This window comes from Macaca thibetana, chromosome 15, assembly GCF_024542745.1.
Source record: "Macaca thibetana thibetana isolate TM-01 chromosome 15, ASM2454274v1, whole genome shotgun sequence".
Lineage (NCBI taxonomy): Eukaryota > Metazoa > Chordata > Mammalia > Primates > Cercopithecidae > Macaca > Macaca thibetana.
The window spans coordinates 77,259,988-77,278,945 of NC_065592.1; the positions used below are offsets into that span (position 1 = coordinate 77,259,988).

General features: G+C 39.2%; 1 pseudogene across 1 annotated transcript; it reads left to right on the forward strand.

Moving 5' to 3' along the window:
* Window positions 1-7,210: 7,210 nt before the first annotated feature.
* Window positions 7,211-8,317, forward strand: LOC126938001 (ras-related protein Rab-13-like; annotated as a pseudogene). The gene has a single exon (XR_007719924.1). The product of XR_007719924.1 is annotated as a ras-related protein Rab-13-like (transcript).
* The last annotated feature ends 10,641 nt before the right edge of the window (window positions 8,318-18,958 follow it).

The following is an 18,958-nucleotide window of genomic DNA, read 5'->3' on the forward strand; positions in this document are numbered from 1 at the left end:
TTTGTCTTATAATTTTGTTCATTATATTTTGCCAACATAGTATCCTTTTGTTTCTTCAGATAACCAGTTATGCTAACATTTTGTAAGAGAAAAAAATATTTTTTTCTGCTAAATTAAAGTGGCAGCTTTATTACTTACTAAATACATTTTAGCTTTTATTGTATACAAATTATAATATTTGTCTATTATCCTGCTAGTACAAAGTGCTTTGATCACAGTAGATTCCTGGTGATTTTAATATCTAACAAAGTAAGTCCACCCTTAATATGTTTTTAAATGGAGTGTTATTGCACATTCTCTTTCCATATGAATTTTAAAATTATTTACCAGTAGGAAAAAAAAGCATGTTGAGATTCTGATTGGAACTGCAATAAATTTATATATTAATATAGGAAAAATTATACTTCCACTTTTTCTGGTCTTATTTTATGCCTTTCAATAAAATGTCATTTTCATCATTTAGATCCAACTTCTGTATTCTTAGAATTATTTTAAGTGATTTATCTTTTTTATTCTAATTATAATGGGATATTTCCCCATTTCAATTTCTAATTGCATAATATTAATAGAGAGGGAAGCTATTAATTTTGTATTTGGGCAGCCACATTTCCAAATTATCTTATTAATTTGAATGGATTTTTAGCAGAACATCTTGAATTTTCTAAGGACATAATCATACCAACTACAAATAAAGATAGTGCTGTATTTTCATTTCTCATATTTAAACTGCTCCTTTAATTTTCTAGCTTTATCAATCTCCAAAATGTGTTGAAAAACAGTGATAATAGCAGAAATCCATCTCTTGCTACTGATAAAATTTAAAACAGCTGCTGAATATAATATAGTTGTTGGGTTTAGATAGAGGACTTTTTAAAATCTTGTTTAGGCAATGCTATGAACTGAATTGTGTCCTCCCAAACTGCATTATGTTGTAGCTCTAATGCCTATGTGATTGTATTGAAAAAAGATTTCTTAAGGAAATGATTAAGGTTAAATGAGGTCATAAGGATTGAGCCTTGTCTGATAGAGCTGCTATCCTTATAAGAAGAAGAGATACCAGAAGAGGAACTGTTGTAAGAAGAGGAAAAAATACCAGCTTTTTCTGTCTCCTCTATGTGAAGACACAGTAAGAAGGTGGCCATCTGCCAGCCAGAAAGAGCGCCTTCACCAGAATCTGACCATGCTAGCCTCCTGATCTCAGACATCCAGCTTCCAGGATTGTGAGAAAATAAATGTCTGTGGTTTAAGTCACCAAATCTATGGTATTTTTTTATGGCAGCTTGAGCTGACTGATACAGGCAGTTTCCCTTTCCAGGCTGTCCCAGCTGAGAATTTACTGGTAAATGCAGTAATATAAAAACATAAATTATGTTTAATTTATGTTATGACATTGTTTTCTAGCCTAGCAGTTCTTCACTGAGGTGATTTTGTCCGTTAGGGACAGTTAGCAATGTCTAGAGACATTTTTGGTTGTTACAACTGAATGGCAGTAGTCGGGGGAGCCTATTGAGAGTGGGGAAGGTGTATGCATCTAGTGGATAAAGGCCAGGGATGCTGCTAAATATCCTACAATGGATAAACACTCCTCACAACAAAGTGTCAGGCCCAAAATGTCAATAGTGCCCAGATTGAGAAACTCTGGCTAGTCAAGCCCCTGAAAACCCCCTTCTACTAGAGGAAGAAAAAGGGAAGAGATTGTTACTAAACTACCTGGGAAATGCCCCCAGCCCCTGGGCTAAGGAGCTGTGCATGGCCAAGCCAGGAAAGAGTAAAGCACTGGCTCTCAGAGCATTGGCATTGGGTGAGTATAGCCAGCTCTGCTGGCTCTTGAAGTAAAAGTCAAGAGTAGATTTTGGCATTGGACTGCATTCAAATTGTACATGTCAGGTACAACACAGCCTGGACGGTTAGAGAGCCCCATTTTTTGTAGCAGCAGATCAACTTGCTCACATCACCTCCTCGTATGGCTTTCAAGATCCACCAGGGAGTTTTCTTTTATTCCTAATTTACTTAAGTTTTTTTTTTTTTTGAATGGCCAGTGAATTTTATCAAATATATCTATGGCAATCATTAACAAAATTATATTTTTCCCTATAATGTTTGGTATGTTGGATTATCTTGATAGATACCTTCTTTTCAAATAGTACGAAGATTGTTTTTGTTACCTTTGACAGTTTTTAAAATTAAGGCTATTCTAACTTTATTCAGAAGGTTTTCATGTTTCTCTATAGACCAGAATTAGTACACTAAAAACAATTACATATTCACTAATGATTATAAAGAATTCATCTCTAACACCATCTGTGCCTGGTGTTTTTTGAAAAATGATCAATCTTTAACTCTTGTGATTTGTTCTACAATTATCTTCTTGAATCAATTTTGGTCATTTCTGTTTTTAAATAGCTTTTTGATTGGTCTTGTCTCTTCTGATTTATAATCTAGTGGTCAGAGAAATCTTTTAAAACTTAAGTTAAATCATGCCACTGCTCTGCTTAAAACTGAATAAATGAAATTTGACCTGTTTACTATTCTTATAAAGCCCCTAATGTTGTGTCTCGCCCATTACACACTTGCTTGTACCACCCCTTCCTTTACCATTTCATTGTAGACACATTGATATACTGCCCATTCCTCAAATATAGGACCCTCTTTCCCCAGGGTCCGTTCTATTTGCTTTCCCTTTTTCCTGAAAAATTCTCCACCACCACCCCACAATATATTTCACATTGGTTGTTCATTTTCTTGCTTCAGAACTCTCAGTTTTCAAATTTGCCACCTCAGAGGCATTCTCTGCACATCCTATCTAAATAGGTTTGTCCCCACCCCAACACCCATCCTGTTACCTAAACTAGGCAAAGATGTTTTCTCTTCTGGCAGTCACAAAGGTGGAGTGTACTTGTTAGCAACCACGGAAGTGTGGCTTTTCCTCAAGGGGAAACTCAGAAAAATACTGGATTGTTCACTAAGAAAATTATCTACCCCTTTCACTTCACTTTGGTCAAAGCACCTAGTTTCAGAGTCCAGTGGTTATAACAGAATTCTAAATTAATTTTCTAAAGATAATTTATGCCACTAAGAACTTCTCAATTCCTTTTGATTCTCTGAAGACAAACATTTATATGCAACTGCATACAAATGCCAGGAATATTTTAGAATTGTAGCCATATAGAAATTAGCATGGATACAAGAACACTAATGTTAAGAAAAGGAGGAAGGGAGAAATTATATTTTTCATCAAGGTATCACCTATTGTTTTTTAATTTAGTCTCTCCAAATGGCTTGCTGAGAAATACTATTTGGCAAGATATTTTTCAATCTGGCTTATGTTGCCTTTGTAATTTTACTATGCCCAGCATTTTAACATTTTTGAACATATTCCCAAAGATCTTTAATGATAGATGCATCTTTCAAAAACTCAGTCAATAAAGTACACATGTATCAACAATGGACCACCAAAGGAATGCTGAAAATTGGATTAAGAAAATTCACAGAATGAACAATGAAGAAATAAACCTAGGCATCATTACTATGTGGGTAACGACAATCCCTTTGAAAAGATTTTATCAATTTTAATATGAAAGCACTATTAAATGCAGCAAATGTGTGTGTCTTTCTTCCCACTATTTAATATTTTCAAAAACAGAACCCATCCTGAGTGTCAGTTACAAAAGACAATGTCAAGATCGAATAAGTAAGTGAATACAAGGTAGCCCAGTTCAGGAATGATGTTTATGGACATGCATTATTATTATGGATAGCATTTGTTAGCATCTACCAACTAAACACTAACGATTTAAGGTTTTCTGTTTGTGAGTGGTCAAGACTTTAACTCTAGATTCCTTTTACTGTAGCCTCAGATCTGGTAATCCTTTTGCTTTTAAAATAATGAAATTAGCTTCTCAGTGAACTTCAAAAGAGGAAGAGCTATTCTGCAGCAGATGCTCTCCTGCTAACTCAGAATCATTCATGGGAATTGTCAATTTGTTCTTCCAAAAATATCAAGTCAGATGAGAAGAAAGCAAATGTTTTTGCTATCAAGATATAGACATTTGGTCAGAGCAATAAAATAGGCTCAAATGCCAAAAAATAATAAAGAGAATGTGGAATGAGTAACTTCCAAAGTTATGGAAATAATTTGACTGTGTCTTACTACATGATAAAAATTGACAGGATTCCTAAGTACCCACAGATGGAGGTACTATACTAACAACTCCTTAGAGCAGAGTCATGATTAGAGTCCTTATTATAATCATGGTGTAGCCAGGAATTTTGTCTGTTTCAAAACAATTATATATGTATGTAAAATGTGTATACATGTGCAATTAATTTTCTGATGATGAAGATTAGTTTGCTTTAAGCCAATGCAAAGTCTCTTATAGCAAATGTTACATATCTAAAGAAGGGCTGAATAGGGCTTTAGGTGTAATCCATGAATAAAACTGCTTCTAATTTGTTCATAGTCAACTAGCCTACAGGTAAAGGGATAAAACCCACATTTTAAGTTCAATTAACATAATATATCAAATGGACATTCACAATTTTATTCTACCACAAATACCAATCCTCATTTTCTTTGGCTAAAAATGTGAATTAGTAAAATTTCAGAATGTATGAATAAAAACCACACAAAATACAGATTTAATTTTCCTTTAGATGCAACTTAATCAACTAGAAAAGCATTATGATAAAATGGCTTAGATAGGATTGAAGACGCTAGAAAGAAAAAATTAAAAAGTAGTATTTCTGTAGTCTAATGCAGTATGGTAAAATGGTGTGGACTTTTTGATCTGGCAAACTGGGGTTTGAATCATGTTTCCTTACCTGTGTGACACTGAGTAAATTTCTTAATCAATCTAAGATTCAATTCCCTACTTTGTAAAAGTAGAATAATGAAACCTCATAGGGATGTGGTGAGAGTTAAATGAAGTAATGAATACAGAATACTAGTGCAGTGTGGGAACATAGCAGACATTCAGTAAATGACATATACTATTGTGTGCCTTCTGCATGCCAGGTTTTTATGTTATCTCATTTTAAACCTTAGAAATTTGGTTCCCTTACTTTGCTGTATATTGGAATCACCTAAAGAGACAAAAGTCGTTCATGTCTAGTTCTTATGCTCAGACTCTGAATTGTGACCTGAACTTTGGGGTTTTTAAATAGCTCTCCAGGTGATTCTAATATGCAGCAAAGTTCAGGAACCACTACCTTACAGCAATGCAGTGAGTTATGTATTAGCATACCCATTCCAGAGTTAAAAACCTTGGAGATGGATTTACTTAAGATCATATGGTTAATGACAGAGATGGGAAGAATGGTCTTGATGTATATCATTTGACAATAATAGTAGGTCACAAAACTTTTTTTAAGTTATAAAATATCATGAAGAATTCAATGCTAATTTTTATTTTAAAAGTTAATTATACGTATAAAAGACTTTAAATATGTTTACCAAATATATTTATCAAATAAATATATACACACACACACACACATACATATATATATATATATATATATATATATATATATGTTTTGGGGTAGAATTAATATTAAGTTTTGTTTTAGTTTCTGCACTGTGATGATGTTTCTAAATGTTCTGCAAGAAAAAGTTACTTTTTTAATAACAGAAAAGAGCATATGTGTTATTTCTTTTAAAAATCAGAAAGCTGGATATAAAAAGGTTTATAAGTTCAAGAATGAACATCCTTAATTTAAGGGACCTGGAGAACATTCAGATGACAATATCCAAAAGGCAAAAGGATACATGATTCTGAAGCCTGGAATAGAGGTGTGGGCTGGATATGTAAGCTTCTTTTTGGAAGCACCTGTTAGATTTAAAATTACTACAGGCTTTCCGTCAATTGTAAGGTATCAAAGAGTTCTAAGACTTTCTTACTGATTTGGTATTAAAACTTGTATCCTTTTCTTTTAATTTCTTCTGCCAGCATCTTAGTGTAGTCCTGATTAGTTCATGACTAGAACATTTCTAGAGCCTTTTAATTAATCTCCTTTATTCTAGTCTATCTATATTTCAATCTATTCTGTATACCTCTTCAGTAATACTTATAACGCTCCACTAAACCTTCTGCTTAAAAAAACAATGGCTTCTCATTATCTACTAAATGAAAGTTCAAATTTCTCAGGCAATCATTTAAGACTTTTCATGATCTGGCCCCTTCCTGTTTGTCTACCTTTTTCACCTGATCCTCTGGTCAAACATGATTATTTGCTCAAATACACTATTTATTTGTCTGCTTCAGTCCCTTTATACACATGCCTCTCCATGTGCTTTAAATATCCCCCTGTATCTGCACCTTTTCAAATTCTGCCCATTCTCTGAAGCTCAGCCCAAATGCTAGGTTGTTCATAAAAGCCTCCCTTATGATGTTCACTGGAAGTCATCACAGCTCCGGGCAAATTTCTCACTCACGTGTGGCACTCACATGAAATTTATTAACTACCTGGAATGTGGCTTACCATTTACAAGTCATGTAACTATAGAAACTCATTTAATTCTCACTAAAAAAATTACTGCATAGGTAGATAAATGCATTTTTTTAATGGAGAGAATGTGTGGTCTGAGATCATACAGTTAGTAAGTGGAATACTCCAGATGTAATTCCATTCTTTTCAAGAATGGGATAGAAATCCTAAGAAGTTGATCTTTTGTATTCTTTAAAATTGTGGTAAAATACACATAACATAAAATTTAACATCTTTACCATTTTAAGTGTACAGTACAGTGGCATTAATACACTCACATTGTTGTGCAACCATCACCACCATTCATTTTCAGAACTTCTTTCATCTTGCAAAATTGAAAGTCTGCACCTATTAAACAATAATTCCCTATTCCCACCTTCCTCTAGCTACTGACAACCACCATTCTACCTTCTGTTTCTATGAATTTGACTACTCTAGTTATCTCATACAGGTGGAATCACACAATATTTATCCTTTCATGACTGGCTTATTTCACTTAGCATAGTATCTTCAAGGTTTATCCATGTTGTAGCGTGTGTCCAAATTTCCTCCCTTTTTGCGGCTGGGTAGAATATGTATATATACCAAATTTTGTTTATCCTTTCATCTGTCAATGGACCCTTGGGCTGCTCTCACATTTTAGCTGCTGTAAATAATGCTGTTACAGCTTCCTGGCCTGGGCTCCGTGCTGCTCTGTTTGCCAATCGTCCAGTCCCGCCTACCAGTGCGGGGCGCTCCCCACCCCTCTCCCGGCTCCCCCGGTGTCCGCCATGGCCGAAGCCTACAACCACCTCTTCAAGTTACTGCTGATCGGGGACTCGGGAGTGGGCAAGACTTGTCTGATCATTCGCTTTGCAGAAGACAACTTCAACAACACTTACATCTCCACCATTGTAATTGATTTCAAGATCCGCACTGTGGATATAGAGGGGAAGAAGATCAAACTACAAGTCTGGGACACGGCTGACCAAGAGTGATTCAAGACAATAAGTACTGCCTACTACCGTGGAGCCATGGGTATTATCCTAGTATACGACATCATGGATGAGAAATCTTTCGAGAATATTCAGAACTGGATGAAAAGCATCAAGGAGAATGGCTCGGCTGGGGTGGAACACCTCTTGCTAGGGAACAAATGTGACATGGAGGCCAAGAGGAAGGTGCAGAAGGAGCAGGCCGATAAGTTGGCTCCAGAGCAAGGAATCCGATTTTTCGAAACTAGTGCTAAATCCAGTATGAATGTGGATGAGGCTTTTAGCTCCCTGGCCCAGGACATCTTGCTCAAGTCAGGAGGCCGGAGATCAGGAAACGGCAACAAGCCTCCCAGTACTGACCTGAAAACTTGCGACAAGAAGAACACCAGCAAGTGCTCCCTGGGCTGAGGACCCTTTCTCGCCCCCCCACCCTGGAAGCTGAACCTGAGGGAGACAGGGCAGAGGGAGTGAGCAGGGGAGAAATAGCAGAGGGGCTTGGAGGGACACATAGGTAGATAGTAAAGAGAATGAGGAATAAAAGGAGAAGAGAAAAGGAAAAAGCAGAAAGGAAAAGAAGGAAGAGAGAGGAAGGGAGAAGGGAGAGGAATGGATTGAGGAAGTGAAAGAAGGTAAGGAGGTAGGAAGAGGGAGGAGGAAAGGAAGGGGAGATGGCCTCAAGCTTCAGACCTTACCTGGGTTTTCAGGGCAAACATAAATGTAAATACACTGATTTATTCTGTTACTAGATCAGGTTTTAGGGTCCTGCAAAGGGCTAGTTCGGCACTACACTAGCGGATTTGCTCCTGTTCTGTCATTTTTCATGGTCTTCCTTGGTTTTAAAGGCCACCATTTGCACATACACACACACACAAAATAATAATAATAATAATGCTGTTATAAACATGGGTGTACCAGTATCTGTTCAAGTTCTTGCTTTTAATTCTTTTGGATATATAGCCAGAAGGGGAATTGCTGGATCATATGGTAATTCTATTTTTAACTTTTTGAGAAACTGCCAAACTGTTTCCATAGTGGCTAGGTTGCACCATTTTACATTCCCACTAGCAGTGCACAAGGGTGGCAATTTCTCCATCCTTGCCAACACATCTTCTGTGTTTTTTGTTTGTTTGTTTGTTTGTTTGACAGTAACCATCCTAAGGGGTGTAAAGTGGATCTTTTGCATTTTAAGGAGTTAAAACAGGAATTTCAAACTCAAATATTAATAGAGGGCAAGGAGGTAACTGTAAACAAGTGAGACAAGCCCCATTAAGATGATCTGTGGCACTGGACACTCAGTCTCAGGGTCTAGGAGGTAACAGGAATTGGCTGATACAATAGCCACTTGTAGAGCCCATGGAGTTATTACTCAGCTGTACCAGATTACGGCTCTGGCAGATCTTCATGCAGATCTTTCATGCATTACATGACATCTTCTGATTTTTAAGAATTAAGTAATGGTTTTGAATTTAGAGCCCACTGCAAGCCAATATTCTATAGTCAACTAGATTTAGATGAAAGGATGTGAATATAGGACTGTGGGTATAAATAGAAGCCTTCCCACATTTGCAGTGAGAATCTCACTCCTGGGCAAGACAGCAGAAATTCTGTGGTGGAACAGGTGCTGAAACCTAGCACCTGGAAGATGGCTGATATGGCAAATGAGAGCTGATGACTAAGAGCTCCAATCCTTTGGGCTCCTGCTTAGCAGGATGTAGAGGAGAGGCATCATGCTGGGGATTTCCCCTTTCTCAAACACTGATGACCGTAACTTCATCCAGCTTCTATGCTTTAGACACTACTACTGGTTAAGGGTGCTAGGACCATTCTGCTGCAATTGTCCCTCTGCACAAGTCAGCAGTGGGAGACATCACCTAGGCAAATTCTCTCTCAAGATACAGAGAAGCATATGGGACCACTAGAAATATATCAAGGAGAAGGTTGGGCTGCGCGTGTTTATATGGGGCCCATGAGAATGTTCTCCAGTATTTGCTTTTGGGGATGAACTACAGCCTGTTAGTTACATCCAGAACTGTGTAGAGCAGAGATAGGCAACCTTTTCCTGTAAAGGGCCAGATGGTAAATATACCAGGCTCTGCGTTTCACTTATAGTCTATGTCACATATTCTTTGTTTTATTTTGTCTTTTATAACCCTTTAAAAATATAAAAACCTTTTTTAGCTCTTGAGCCATATAAAAACAGGCCATGGGACAACTCATGGCCTGTAGTTTGCCAGCCTGATATAGAGAAAAATCCCAGTAACATTGTGTATACCTCGCCTTTCCAATAGATTGTCAATAGTCATTCAGGAAATTAATGACTTTTTGCATCCATTGTGGTTTCTAGCATGTTGCCTTATGAATACATGGGAATGACAAATACTGGTAGGTAAATGGATTCACAACTAAGAAGGGAGTTTTCAAATATTTTAAGCCAGGAGGTGATATCCTAGATCAGCTCTAGGATATAACCTTCTTACAGTTTTCTTTAAACAGAAACTCAGTGTCAGCAACTCATCAGAGACAGCAGGGCTCACCATTTGTGGCCTGACAGGATGCGGAGATATTAGAAAGGCAGATGGATGCCTTTCTGGATGAGAGGCAAAAGGCAACAGGAGCTGTTTTCTTTTTTTCTGTGTAAAGAAGCCAGAGTAGTTTTGTAAAGAATAGGTGAGAAGAAACGGTAATAATACTTATATTTCATGGAAAGAACAAAGATTATAAACATTAAAACCCTGTAATAACACACAGATTTGAGATTTAATTTAACTTAATTTATTTATCTGAGGCAGGATCTCACTTTGTTGCCCAGGTAGGAGTGCAGTGGCACAATCTCAGCTCACTGCAACCTCTGCCTCCTGGGTTCAAGTGATTTTCGTGCCTCAGCCTCCCAAGTAGAGATTGTATTTTAATATCCCAAATTCAGGGTGCAACCACTGGGCAATGTTGACTTAAATAGGAATAAATAAGAGTATATTGCCAGTGAACACATAATATTGTCCTTACTTCCTTTGTGAAATGTCTACTTTAAAGAGGAATTTTATAATATTCTTAGGTTTCCAATATTAAATGTAGAGCTCCAGTAAGGATTTGAGGGCAGAATTTTATCTGTGGTGGAAAAATTATGTTCACTTAATAAACTTTTTTATTTGGCCTTATGATTTCAGCGCCCATGCCACTCCCTGGGCACAACGTAATGGAGATAAGTTAACATTTCCAAGTCTCTAGGATACCAGTGTTTATACTGTTCTGATCAGGGTTTACTATGTGTTAGCAAAGTAGAAAGCTCTGAGTGTCATATGCAGGGCCCCAAGTCAGTGTCTAATCTAAAAATATTCCATTATTAGTACTCAAGAATGGTAATAGGACTATAAAAGAAATTATTCCTATGGGTTAAAACACAGAAACTACCAGAGTATCCTGTTAAATTGTAACACCTGTAAAGAAATAATGACATGTGAATTAACCCATTATCGGTCTTTAAGAACCCAAGAGGGATCCATTTTTCAGGTTACTAACCATCCATTGGTCAGCAGAGGAGAACGCCCTCAAAGCAAAAGATTTGACTGTAGAAGAGTTATAGTGATCCAGCATGTACAGGGCATGTAGGCCTGGATGGGGCTGAAATGGGAACTCTGGAAAGTGAAGAGAGATGTGAGTGAGGAAGGATGAAAAAATATGCTGAAAGAAATAAGGGCATACAAAATACACATGTACTTCCTTCTTAAAGCTGATAAGACTCAACCCTTGCATCATTAATTGAGTCTCCTAAGGTACAGAATTCAATAAAGAGACCAGCAACTACAGAAATAGAAGTAAGTAGTTTCTCAATAGATCCTTAAGAGTTGTAAGTGGTATTATAAGTATTGCACTATTCTAGATGTTATTAAGAGATGAGAGGGGAAAGCTAATATGTTCTCAGTATATACTGTGCACTCACCCATTATTTAGTTATCTCATTCAAGCCTCGCAACTACCCTGTAAAAGAGGCAGTAATTCTTATTACATATGTGAAAATTTAGAGTCAAATAGCCCATGTGACTTATACAAAGTTACTTGGCATAAAGTTTAGAGCTTAATAATTCTTGTTATTAAGTGCTGTGCTGGAAGATTTACATGCATCTCTTATTAAATATCAAAGGAGTCCATTAAGTAGATATTAGTAGTATCTTTATTTCATAGCTAAGTAATCAAAAGGTCAGTCAGGTTAATTACTTTGTTTAAAATAAGTGAGGATGCTGCGATTGAAACACACACTGACTGTTCCCAACCCTTAACTGAAGGATTACATTGCTTTCCAGGTAAGAAGTCCCTGGCTTCTGTCTTTGAAGCAATGCTTCCTATCTTACTATTCCAAAGGACATTTTTATATAAAATATATTATATAATATAACCATGTGGAGCAAAAATATAACAAACTCTCTTCGACTGGCAAAAAAAAAAGAAAATCCTCATCCTTTTCCTCTCTCCCCGCATTCCTCTTCCTTCCTCAATGATCTAAACTTCCTTTTGGGTATGGACCCCCATTACCAACTACAGGCAGATATGAAGAGCTAGAAGGGAGATACCTAAGCATGCCATTTAAAAGTATCTTGGACCATTTCAGGTGTGTATCCATTTAAGGTAAATTTCAAATTCCCGTCAACAGGTCTGTTTCCCTCCTCTCTTCCTATTTCCAGAGATAAAGTCTACATTGAAAAGGGAAGCAATTGTGTCCTTGTGAGGGTGAGACAGGGCTTCGGGAGCCCACATGGATATTTTGCCTGCCTTGTCTTTCAAGATATCTGATTGATTTCTGTGAGGACATTTGTCTGATTTGACAACAAGGTCCCAGACTGGCATCTCCTTTTTTTTTTTTTTTTTTTTTTTTTTTTTTTAGACAGTCTTGCTCTGTTGCCCAGGTTGAAGTGCAGTGGCACAATCTCAGCTCACTGCAACTTCCGCATCCTAGGTTCAAGCGATTTTCCTGCCTCAGCCTCCCGAGTAGCTGGGACTATAGTTGTGCGCCACCACGCCCAGCTAATTTTTGTATTTTTAATAGAGACAAGGTTTTGTTGGCCTGGCCGGTCTCGAACTCCAGACCTCAGGTGATCCACCCGCCTTGGCCTCCCAAAGTGCTGGGATTACAGGCGTGAGTGACTACGCCTGGGCTGTCATCTCCTCTTAAAGTCTGGGATCCGCTCTTCATTGGCTCTGACTGCTTTTGTCTTCACCCAATCTGGTTCCTGTCAATGACGGTGTTCAGCAACTGGCTGCATCATGAGCACATTTCATGGTCATCAGATAACTGCTGGGCTCATACTACCACAGCCTCCTGGTGTCAGAGACTTTTAGAGGTGCTACCTTTGCATTCCCTTATCCCTAATGGGTGACCCTCTCTGAAGTTTCTGCATGGAAACTTCATTCCCTTTGTCCCGCTGGAAACTTCTTGGATAAGGAGGGATGACAGCTATAGGTACCAGTGAGCTGGTCCTTGAGCCCACTACTTATATGGGTTCTTTTTTGTTTTCATTTTTTGAGACAGTCTCACTCTGCCACCCAGGCTGGAACGCAGTAGTGCAATCTCAGCTCACTGCAACCTCTGCTGTCTGGATTCAAGCGATTCTCCTGCCTCAGCCTCCCGAGTAGCTGGGATTATAGGTGCCCGCCACTGTGCCCAGCTAATTTTTGTATTTTTAGTAGGGATGGAGTTTCATCATCTTGGCCAGGATGGTGAACTGTTGACCTCATGATCCACCCACCTCGGCCTCCCAAAGTGCTGGGATTACAGGCGTGAGCCACCGTGCCCAGCCTTTATATGGGTTCTTAAGTACTACTATACATTTAGAACCTCCTGCAAATCCAACATTGGCTCCAGTGCAAATGTGAAGCAAACTTATGATACTACTGCGTCATTTCTAACTGCCAGGAAGGCTTAGGGAAAGCACTTCATGTCACATGCTGTGTCTCTCGAAAAAGGCATATTTACCCTAACCAGTTGAAAACTTCTGTCAACATAAAATTCGAACGCAAAAGTTATAGCAATTACCAAAATCTGGAAGCAACCAAGATGTCTTTCAATAGGTATATAAACTGTGGTATAGCCATACAATGAAATATCCATCATTAAAAAGAAATGAGGTATTGAGCCATGAAAAAAACATAAAGAAAGCTTAAATGCATATTGCTAAGTGAATAAAGACAACCTGAGAAGGTTACATGCTACAATTACAACTATATGACATTCTGGAAAAGGAAAAAACTATGGAGACAGTGAAAAGATCAGTGGTTGGCAGGTTTTGGGAAAATGAACGCAGGGGTTTGTTTACAACAGTGGAACAATCATACACTACATAATGTTTTCATCAATGACAGACCACATATAGCACCAAAGTGGTCCCATAATATTATAACGGAGCTGAAAAATTTCAATTGCCTAGTGACATCACAGCCATCCCAATGTCGTAGCACACCATATGACTCACGTGTTTGTAGTGATGTGTTTGCAGTGATGCTGGTGTAAACACACCTACTACACTGCCAGTTGTATAATGGTATAGCACATACAATTATGTACAGTACACAATACACAATAATGATAATAAAGGATTATATAACTGATTTATATATTTACGATACTATATTTTTTATTGCTTTTTAAGAGTGTACTGTTATTTACATATCTTTTTAAAAGTTAACTGTAAAATGGCCTCAGGCAGGTTCTTCAGGTGATATCCCAGAAAAAGGCATTGTTATTATAGGGGATGACAGCTTCATGTGTGTTATTTCCTCCAAAGATCTTCCAGTGGGACAAGCTATGGAGGTGGAGGACAATGATATTAGTGATCCTGACCCTGTGTAGGCCTAGAGCAATATTTGTGTTTGTGTTTTGGTTTTTTTTTTTACAGAAATGTTTAAAAAGTTAATATAATTAAAAATTACAAAAGTAGAAAAAAGCTTATAGAATAAGAATATAAAGAAAGAAGATTTTTGTATGACTGTACAATGTATGTGTGTTTTAAGCTAAGTGTTATTACAAAAGAGCCAAAAAGTTTTTTTAAAAAATTATAAGGGTTTTCAAGCCTGTAATCCCAGCACTTTGGGAGGCCGAGACGGGCGGATCACAAGGTCAGGAGATCGAGACCATCCTGGATAACACGGTGAAACCCCGTCTCTACTAAAAAATACAAAAAAAAAAAAAACCTAGCTGGGCGAGGTGGCAGGCGCCTGTAGTCCCAGCTACTCGGGAGGCTGAGGCAGGAGAATGGTGTAAGCCCGGGAGGCAGAGCTTGCAGTGAGCTGAGATCCGGCCACTGCACTACAGCCTGGGCTACAGAGCGAGACTCCGTCTCAAAAAAAAAAAAAAAGAAAAATTATAAGGGTTTTGTTTTGTGTTGTTTTGTGAGACAGGGTCTCACTCTGTCACCCAGGCTGGAGTGTAGTGGCGTGATCATGGCTCCCTGCACCCTCAACTTTCCCAGGCTCAAGTGATCTTCCTGCCTCAGCCTCCCGAGTAGGTGGGATTACAGGTGCCTGCCACCACACGTGGCTAATTTTTGTATTTTTTGTAGAGGCCAGGTGAGACCAGCTCTCACCATGTTGCCCAGGCTGGTCTCGAACTCCTAGGCTCAAGTGATCCTCTTGGTGCAGCCTCCCAAAGTGCTAGAATTATAGGTATGAGTTACTGCACCCAACCAAAAGGTTTACAAAGTAAAAGAATCACAGTAAGCTAAGATTAATTTATTATTGAAGAAAAAATTAAATATTTTTTTTTTGAGACGGAGTTTCGCTCTGTCGTCCAGGTTGGAGTGCAGTGGTGCGATCTCGGCTCACTTCAAGCTCAGCCTCCCAGGTTCACACCATTCTCCTGCCTCAGCCTCCTGAGTAGCTGTGACTACGGGTGCCCACCACCGTGCTCAGCTAATTTTTTGTATTTTTAGTAGAGACGGAGTTTCACCGTGGTCTCGATCTCCTGACCTCGTGATCCACCCACAACAGCCTCCCAAAGTGCTGGGATTACAGGCATGAGCCACCATGCCCAGCCAAAAATTAAATAACTTTAATGTAGCCTAAGTGTACAGGGTTGATAAAGTCTACAGTAGTGTACAGTAATATCCTAGACTTCCACATTCACTTATACTTTCTCACTGACTCATGCAGAGCAACTTCCAGTTCTGCACATTCTATTCATGATATGTGCCTTATTGAGGTGCACCATTTTTACCTTTTATACCATATTTTTGCTGTACCTTTTCTATGTTTAGATACATTTAGAAACAGAAATACTTACCCTGTGTTGTGATTGCCTATGGTATTCAGTACAGTAACCTGCTGTACAGGTTTATAGCCTAGGAGCAATAGACTATCCATATACAGGTGTGTAGTAGGTTATATCAACTAGGTTTGTGTAAAGTACTCTCTATGATGTTCACACAACTTGGAAATCTCCAAACGATGCATTTCTCAGAAAGTATTGACACTTGACTGAACTCTGTATGATAATGTAATTATGGATACATGTTACACAACACTTGTCAAAATCCATAGAATGTACAAAACAAAGAATGAACCTTAATGTAAACTATGGCTTTAGTTAATAATACTGATTTAATATTGGCTCATCAATTGTAACAAATGTGCCACACTAGTGCATAATATTAATAATAGGGAAAGCTGGATTCCTGGGCAAGATGGCCAAATAGGAACAGCTGTGGTCTTCATCTCCCAACGAGATCAATGCAGAAGGCAGGTGATTTCTGCATTTCTGGCTGAGGTACCCGGCTCATCCCATTAGGGCTGGTTAGACAGTGGGTATAGCCCAGGGAGGGCAAGCTGAAGCAGGGTGGGGTGTCACCTCACCCAGGAAGCACAAGGGGTTGCAGAACTCCCTCCCCTAGCTAAGGGAAGCTGTGAAAGACTGTGCTGTGAGGAATGGTGCATTCTGGCCCAGATACTATGCTTTTCTCATGGTCTTCACAACCAACAGACCAGGAGATTCCCTTGGTGCCTACACCACCAGGGCCCTGGGTTTCAGGCACAAAACCGGGCAGCCATTTGGGCAGACACTGAGCTAGCTGCAGGAGGTTTTTTTTCATACCCCAGTAGCGCCTGGAATGCCAGCAAGACAGACCCATTCACCCCCCTGGAAAGGGGGCTGAAGCCAGGGTGCCAAGTGATCCGATCCCACCCCCACGGAGCCCTTCAAGATAAGATCCACTGGCTTGAAATTCTCGCTGCCAGCACAGCAGTCTGAAGTTAACCTGGGACGCTAGAGCTTGGTGTGGGGAGGGGCGTCTGCCATTACTGAGGCTTGAATAGGCAGTCTTCCCTTCACAGTGTAAACAAAACCACCTGGAAGTTCGGACTGGCCACAGCCCACCACAGCTCCACAAAGCCACTGTAGCCAGACTGTCTCTCTAGATTCCTCCTCTCTGGGCAGGGCATCTCTGAAAGAAAGGCAGTAGCCCCAGTCAGGGGCTTATACTTCAAACTCCCATCTCCCTGGGACACAGCACGTGGGGGAAGAGGCGGCTGTGGGCGCAACTTCAGCAGACTTAAACATTCCTGCCTGCTGGCTCTGAAGAGAGCAGCAGATTTCCCAGCACAGCGCTCAAGCTCTACTAAGGGACAGACTGCCTCCTCAAGTGGTTCCCTGATCCCCGTGCCTCCTGACTGGGAGACACCTCCCAGCAGGGGTCTACAAATAGCTCACACAGGAGAGCCCTGGCTGGCATCTGGTGGCTGCCTCTCTGAAACAAAACTTCCAGAGAAAGGAACAGGCAGCAATCTTTTCTATTTGGCAGCCTCTGCTGGTGATACCCAGGGAAACAGGGCCAGGGGTGGACCTATAGCAAACTCCAGCAGAGATGCAGAAGAGGGGCCTGACTATTGGAAGGAAAACTAACAAACAGAAAGAAATAGCATCAATATCAACAAAAAGGACATCCACACAAAAACCCATTGGAAGGTCACTAGCAGCAAAGACCAAAGGTAGATAAACCCACAAAGATGACGAAAAAACAGCACAAAAAGCCTGAAAATTCCAAAAACCAGAATGCCTCTTCTCCTGGAAAGGATCACAACTCCTCGCCAGCAAGGGAACAAAACAGGATGGCTGACGAATTGACAGAAGTAGGCTTCAGAAGGTGGGTAAAAACAAACTCCTCCAAGCTAAAGGAGCATGTTCTAACCCAATGCAAGGAAGCTAAGAACCTTGAAAAACGGTTAGAGGAATTGCTAACTAGAATAACCAGTTTAGAGAAGAACATAAATGACCTGATGGAGCTGAAAAACACAGCACAAGTACTTTGTGAAGTGTACACAAGTATCAATAGCTCTATCAACAAAGCGGAAGAAAGGATATCAGAGATTGAAGGTTAGCTTAAGGAAATAAAGCATGAAGACAAGATTTGAGAAAAAGGAATGAAAAGAAATGAACAAACCCTCCAAGAAATATGGAACTATGTGGAAAGACCAAATCTGCATTTGATTGTTATACCTGAAAGTGACAGGGAGAATGAAACCAAGTTGGAAAACACTCTTCAAGATATTATCCTGGAGAAGTTCCCCAACTAAGCAAGACAGGCCAACATTCAAATTCAGGGAATACAGAGAACACCACAAAGATACTCATCAAGAAGAGCAACCCCAAGACACATAATCATCAGATTCACCAAGGTTGAAATGAAGGAAAAATTGTTAAGGGCAGCCAGTGAGAAAGGGCAGGTTACCTATAAAGGGAAGCCCATCAGACTAACAGCGGATCTCTCTGCTGTAACCCTAAGCCAGAAGAGAGTGGGGGACAATATTCAACATTCTTAAAGAAAAGAATTTTCAACCCAGCATTTCATATCCAGCCAAACTAAGCCTTCATAAGTGAAAGAGCAATAAAATCCTTTACAGACAAGCAAATGCTAAGGAATTTTGTTATCACAGGGCCTGCCTTAAAAGAGATCCAGAAAGAAGCACTAAATATGGAAAAGAAAAACCGGTACTAGCCACTGAAAAAACAAACCAAAATGTAAAGAACATCAACACTATGAAGACACTGCATCAACTAATGGGCAAAATAACCAGCTAGCATCATAATGACAGGATCAGATTCACACATAACAATATTACCCTTAAATGTAAATAGGCTAAATTCCCCAATTAAAAGACACAGACTGGCAAACTGGATAAAGAGCCAAGACCCATAGGTGTGTTGTATTCAGGAGACACATCTCATGTGCAAAGACACACATAGGCTCAAAATAAAGGGATGGAGGAATATTTACCAAGCAAATACAAAGAAAAAAAAAAAAAAGCAGGGGTTGCAATCCTAGTCTCTGATAAAACAGACTTTAAACCAACAAAGATAAAAAATGACAAAGAAGGGCATTACATAATGGTAAAGGGATCAATGCAAAAATAAGAGCTAACTATCCTAAATATATAGCACCCAATACAGGAGCACCCAGATTAATAAGCCGTGTTCTTTGACACCTATAAAGAGACTTATACACTCACACAATAATAGTGGG